Below are 7,420 nucleotides of genomic sequence, written 5' to 3'. Positions count from 1 at the left end.
TCCTGACATATCTTAACAAAGTTTTCCCTTTTTAAGGAAGGCCTGACACCTTCCAATTTAGGAAGATAAGGACTTTGCTCCAATCTTTCTGCTGGAGGGCAACAGATACGGAAGGTCTGATAAATATGACCACTCTGTCATTTGTTAACTGCGTGCTACACTACCAGAAACGCTCATGTAAAAGTAAATCTACTGAATCACTTAACAAAATTCTACTTCCAAATAAACACATAATTTTGGATTTGTCAGTCGCACCTAGATATCAATTCTACAGGGAAGCTAGAAGGCTACTTTTGAGATTGGCTATAATAGCAGAGTCTTGCAAGTCCTCTCTCATCTTATGCTTGAGTGAATCAGAGAAGTATCCACCTGAGCTAATTCCAAACATTACCTTCCTTCTTAGGACTTAAAAAATGTTTCAGCCTCCTTTGCTTTGATAATGGCTCTTGCTTATGTCCATCTATGTCATCTTCCTTATTCTCTACAGTAAAGCTGTCAAATTCCCAGCCCACGTGTCACACACTGGCCACAGCCATGCCCGGTTTAGTGAAGGAAACAAGCCACAATACATCACATGACAATGCAAGTTTGACACCCTTGCTCTACAGGATTGCGCATATTAACAGAAGTTTTTTAAAAAGGAATAGGAAAGGACATATTCCCCAGGTGGTGCTCAGTCACCATATTACGATTTTTTGTGGAATTAATACCAAATGATTGCCTGGAAACTGGCTTTCTGATCCAAAAAAGGAAAAAAAAAAACACGAATGGGAGCTGGGAATGAGAATACACCATTCAGAATGATGCAGCAGACAAGACAGGAATAGGGGTTTTATTAATATGCCCTTCTTGCTGTCTTCCACTTCCCTCTATTGGAGAGAAGATAGTTTACAGATCTTTAGGCTCAGTAGGAAAAAGCCCCTATTCATCTGAGTTGCAAAACAACTGAACAGCCAAGAATTTTCACGGACGTTTGGGGTAATCTTGGTTTCCAAGAGTCATCCCACTAAACTTACTTGAATAGTTCTACATGAGGCTACCCTTGAAGAGCGCTCGGAAGCTACAGCTGGTGCAGAGCGGCAGCAAAGGTAGTTTTGGGCCCCCCCAAGAATGACCCTTGTAACACCACTGCTCCACGAGCTACCCTGGTTACCAGTCTGCTTCTGGGTGCAATTCAAGGTGTTGGTGATCGCCTTTAAATGCCTTCATAGCATGGGTCCAGGTCAGGGGTCTCCAACCTTGGTCCCTTTAAGACTTGTAGACTTCAACTCCCAGAGTCCCTCAGCCAGCAAAGCTGGCTGAGGAACTCTGGGAGTTGAAGTCCACAAGTCTTAAAGGGACCAAGGTTGGAGACCCCTGTTCCAGGTTATTTGAGGGACTCTATAACCCCACTGGGATTGGAGAGGAAGCATGCTGCGGGCCCCTTCCACCTGCTTATTAGGTTTGGCTGGGGTGGTCCAGAGGAGGGCCTTCTCTGCTGCTGCTCCTGCCCTCTGGAACATCTTGCCTCCCCCTCCTGCCAATACGAGGTTGACTCCAACCCTCTTAACTTTTCATAAGGGCTTAAAGGCTCCAGTGGGGGAACAGTGCAATGGAGGTGGTTGATTGAGTAATAACATCTCACCTCCGGCCCCACTCCACCCCTGCCCCCCCTCCATGTGATTTTGGTTTTAAGGTTTGGTTTAACATTTTATGTTTTCACTAAGTTACCCTATGATAAGATGGGCAGCCAATAAATTTTATAAATAAACAAATGAAAATAAAATGTACTTCTAAGAAAACAAAGGATTGGTCCAGAGATACCTGTACCATCCATCACTCAATTGGGCTTAAATTTAGAGCTGCCGTAAATACCAAAATGACATTGAAATCTGCAGAATCTTGCTTAAAGAGGCAAATGTAATGGCTTGTCAAATGTTTTGTTTTGAGTCTCCGCTCTTTCAGCCTTAGATTTGGATGTCATAAGCAAAATTCTGAATTTCTGCAGCTTGCAAATAATACCAACTGGGAAAAACAAAAATATTATTGCATGAAAATGCTAGGGTTGCTGTCCGTGCTTGGGAAAAACAACTGCAGCCAAGCAGAAACACTTCCCATTCTGTTTCCCACATGGATGCATTCATTCATTCACTCAAAACTTTTTCACTAGCATCTACACTGGCGGAATAATTGAGCCACACCCTGGAGTTTTCAAAGAGTGATGACGTCTAAAGGCAGCCACCACCACCCCACTCTCCACTTACAATAGCAAACAATAAGGCTGGTGTGTGTACAGTATCTGTGTGTGTGTAGGAAAACAATATAAGAAAATGGCATACGGTAAGATTGGTGTTATCAAGATATGAAATAGAGGTAGAAATCAGAAAGGGGAAATACTACTATGAATATTGTTATATAACATGTCAAAATCAGTAAGTAGATGAAAGAAGTTGAAAGATGATTATATTATGTACAATATTATTAGAACAATGTGAATATAATTAATGTAAGGTTACCAAAATTGTCAATTTTATTATTATTTGGTATCAAAATTAATACCCACACTGTTCATGTATTCAATACTTAAATATATTTAAAAATAAAAAACTTAATAATTAAAGAAGAAAGAAAGCGTCACGCAGAGAGCCTAGCGGAAGTGACGTTTGGAGACAGCAATTATTACAGGCAGGCAAGAGGACTATTATTCAATTACAGGGAGCATGAGCCAAGACGAGCAGCACATCCTTATAGGACCCCAGTCTGGATATTGTCTTTGAGTGCGGCTGCAATAGAAAAAGAATACAGGTGGTCCTCCAGTTACAACAGTTCATGTAGTGATTGTTCAAAGTTACAACGGCACCGAAAAATGTGATTTTAAGAACGTTTTTTACAGTTACAACCTTTGCAGCATCCCCATGATCATGTGATCAAAATGCAGGTTCACGTTGATAACCGTTGCTGTGTCCCAAGAGCAGAGACTTCCAGAGTTTAAAACAGGAGCCCATGTTCCCCTCAGATTATGTGCTTCTGTAGAGTGATAATTTATATCCGTAGCATCACACTATTGCACCTATTGTCATGTTTATATACAAAAAAGGCTTTCATCATCAAAGAGCAATGCTGCTTTTGTCAGACTGCAGATACTATAAATTTAGTAAGAGATCTAAAAAAATTAGAAAGATAATCTCAGGAGATACCATTATACTAATTACAGAAAGCATTCTTTTGATAATGGACAATTATTGCCACTACAGATTTATAAAATAAACATCAATTGGTTGGGCTCATAAAATGTGCCAAGTCATGAACTATGGATTACAAGCAATGCAGCTGGGTTTACACAACCTGCTAGGTCAAAGTCAACAAATCACATGATAGCTTCACATATTGGGTGAAGCACCATTGCAAATATTTTAGTCAAATTTTTAACATGTCAACATAAAGAGGTTAGAACCGCAGCGATAGTCAAACCACACCACGTGTATTATTTCAGTTTTGCTTACCATGAAGTTCATCTTCATCATCATCATCAAAAGCCCAAGTGGTGCAGTGGTTAGAGTGCAGTACTGCAGGCTACTTCAGCTGACTGCTAGCTGCAGTTCAGCAGTTCAAATCTCACCAGGCTCAAGGTTGACTCAGCCTTCCATCTTTCCGAGGTGGGTAAAATGAGGGCCCAGATTGTTGGGGGCAATAGGCTGACTCTGTAAACCGCTTAGCAAGGGCTGTAAAAGCACTATGAAACAGTATGTAAGTCTAAGTGCTATTGCTATTGCTATCTTACTTCATCTTGTTCACCAGTTGTGCCTTTTTGGCTCGAAAGTCCTTCAGATGGTCACTCGTGCCATGGTCATGACACAACTAGACAATTGCAATTCTGCTGCCTATGTGTCTACTCTTGAAAACCATCTGGAAAGTTCAGCTGGTACAAAATGCGGTGGCGTCAGCAATAAGGGACACTTCAAATTAAGTCCACATGTCACAGCTGCTATGTAAGCCACAAGGGTTGCTAGTAGGCTTTCTGGTGCACTTCAAGGTGCTGATTGTCACCTTTCCTGATTCAGGATCTAATCTGAGGGACAACTGTCTCCAATTGTTTCTGCCCACCCTTAGAGTGGGTGCACTCCACATCCCTCTGCCATCTGGTGGACTGAAGTGGGCCATCATTGTGGCGGCCCCTGCCCTCTGGAAAAAAACATTCCCCACCCCTCACCCTGAGATAAGGCTGGTATAGCAATAGCACTTAGATTTATGTACCACTTCATAGTGCTTTACAGCCCTTTCAAAGCGGTTTACAGAGTCAACATATTGCCCCCCCCCCACAACAATCTGGGTCCACATTTTACTGACCTTAAAAGGAGGGAAGGCTGAGTCAACCCTAAGCTGGTGAAAATCGAACTCCTGGCAGTGAACAGTGAGTTAGCCTGCAATACTGCGTTCTAACCACGGCGCCACCACAGCATTGTATCCTCACATTCCAGAAAGTGTTTGAGACTTGCTTGTCTTAGACTTGGGGTTAATGTATTTGCGGGGTCTACCACCTCTCTATGGTTTATACTCCTCTTGATGTGTGTTTAACTGCTTTTACTGATTCCTGGATTTTGTAAGTTGCCCAGTGTCTAATGGGGTTGGCAATTACAACAAATATGACTTCTGTAACAGAGTTGTTAATGCTTGGAACTCATTACCTGACTCCATAGTTTCTACTCAAAATCCCAAAATCTTCAACCAAAAGCTGTCTACTATTGACCTCACCCCATTCCTGAGAGGACTATAAGGGGCGTGCATAAGAGCACAAATGTGCCTACCGTTCCTGTCCTATTGTTCCCTTCATTATATCCAATTAATATAGTTGATGCATAATTTTAATTATATATATATATATATTCTTCAAGATATGCTGTTTTATCTATGACATTTGTTTGTGTATACTGTTGTGACAAAAATAAATAAATAAATAAGATTAAATTAAAATTAAATTATGTCTAAATTCAGCCATTCTAGTTCATGAATTCTAGTGTATTTTGTGTATGAATCAGGCCTATGTAAGAAGGGTGCAATGCTCCCGGATCGGACCGGATTGGCTGATCCGATAGCGATGGTGGCGGGTGGTTCGGAGAACCGGTAGCAAAACTCCCTGGCTCCCCCGCCCATGCCCACTGAATGCCCAGTCGCCCGCTTCCCCGCTTGCTGCTTCTTTTAAAAAATGCTTTTAAAAGGTAAAAAAAAGAGAGACTCTGATGATCACAGCTAAGTTGCCTGATCATCAGAGCCTTTTTTAAAAAACTTTTAAAAGCATTTTTTTACCAACCTATTCGGCTGAATATAAAAAATGCTTTTAAAAGTAAAAAAAAAATTGTGCGCCACAGCTGATCATCCCCATCCCCATGCAGTTCTACTTACCCCATGCTTCCTTTTGGCGTGCACTGCGCGCACACACCCCTTGCATTTGGTGCGGGCGCATGTACAGCCAGCAAACCCACAGTAAACCGGTTCAGATTTCACCACTGCTCTGTAATGTATTCCAAACATGAGTTTGACTGAAACAAGGCCTGGCTTTTTACAATATTTGAACTCAACAGTGATTTTCACCAGGATTGTGGTGGAAAAAATAACTATATTCTCTTCATCAGAATAATGTGGCTCTTTTAATCATGTGCCCTGCACTGCAGTTGTACCTAACATGCTAAATAAACACTGGGCTGCAATGATCTCATACACACACCATTTTTATTTTTTCTAGATGCTTGGGAGAAGCCTCCAATATTCTTGCAAATATTGGTGAAGGTTTATGCTTTGACAATGCCAGATTCCTGTTTGATTTCTGTAGCTAAAAGGATCTTAAAAACTAAAGTCAGGAAGGCTGGTGAGTGCCAATGAAGTTATCCATTGGCACACTGCCTATCTTTATCTATAAAAGACAGATTACAAATATTAGAAAAAATGTGAAAGAACCTTCATTTCTGCAGGACTGATTTTAGTTTGACAAAATAACTTTGCTAACAGTTTAAATCCCCTCTTTGACAGAATCTAGCCACCCGTCTTGCATTGGCCAGGCAGATTGTCTCCCCCCCCCCAACTCCCAGATGAAGGTTCAGGAGCTGATCATTAAGATGGATCTTGAACAGCAGAGATCAGCCAAGAGATTTCCAAGGCAGGGAGATATGCTGATATCCAGTGGTGGGATTCAGCCGGTTCAGGCCAGTGTGGACGAACCGGTAATTAAATTCCTGGCTCACCCCACCCCACCCCTCCCCTCCCTGCCCCTTCCAGGAGTCCCCACGTGCCCCATTTTGGCTTTCAGGTAAGTGCAGGGAAACCTCCTAGGCCCAAAATGATATGCGGGAATGTGTGTGTGCGGCACACACACCCCGCACCCGTTTTTGCTTCCAGGGGGGTGCAGGAGGCTGAGTGCTGCCTGTCACACCCCCTGGCCATGCCCACTATGGCCACACCCACCCGGTCATTAGAGCAGAGAACCGGTTGTTAAATTATTTAAATCCCACCACTGCTAATATCTCTGCATTAGATAAATTGCTATTAAAATAACAGTGGCTGAAATGTTGGCAGTCAATCAATAGAATTACTATTGTACAAAGCAAGTATTTTATCAGGGACAATTTTTGGACTGCTGCCTAATGGAATCACATTTCATTTTTATAAGATGACATTGGCAAAGCATCCAGCAGAATCCAGTTCCAAATATATGTCTATGCATATATTAAGGATTTAGGCGTCACAAACATTGAGTGAAACATAAACATGTGAGGCTAAATATGGAGAACTCTGTTTCTATATCCCCTTGAGTTCTTAAATTAATTTTTAAAACTGGTTACAATTGGGATTGACTAGTCCAGCGAGAATTCTTAACAAATGTGGCATTTTTGCATCCAGTTGTCTGGGACATCTGCTTCATATTGTACAGTACTCATGTGTTGTCCTGCTAATCAGGTAAAACATTTTAAATCTGGTAATGGAATTGATTTCAGAAGAGCCTAAAAGAAACAAAAAAAAATGTAACTTGCCGAGAGAATTACACAAAAAACATCGTTAGTGGCAATTTGTCTGAGTTGTACAAAAGTCTATTAGCTTTTAAAATCTTTAAAAGTTTTTCCACATTTGTTGAAATACATATTTCTCTGTGGGTTGCAATAATTTGAGGAGGGTGGAGCTTGTGTGCTTTTAACAAAGGCATGGCTAGATACGGTAATTATATTTGAGAGTTCATCTACCATTGATAGTCTGTGAACTTTTTGAAATTAAAAAAAGAGGCTTCAAGTGAAGGTTTTGCCAAATATTCAAATGATTCCTCTACCTTGCCTTTGACTGTGGCTTGATCTAGACCCGTGATGGGGAACCTATGGCACGGGTGCCAGAGGTGGCACGCAAAGCCATATCTGTAGGCACACGAGCGTTGCCCTAGCTCAGTCCAGCATGTGTGCAC

Source organism: Ahaetulla prasina, chromosome 2 (genome assembly GCF_028640845.1).
Source record: "Ahaetulla prasina isolate Xishuangbanna chromosome 2, ASM2864084v1, whole genome shotgun sequence".
NCBI lineage: Eukaryota > Metazoa > Chordata > Lepidosauria > Squamata > Colubridae > Ahaetulla > Ahaetulla prasina.
The sequence above is the reverse complement of the archived record's forward strand: the minus strand, read 5'-3'. Positions refer to the sequence as shown.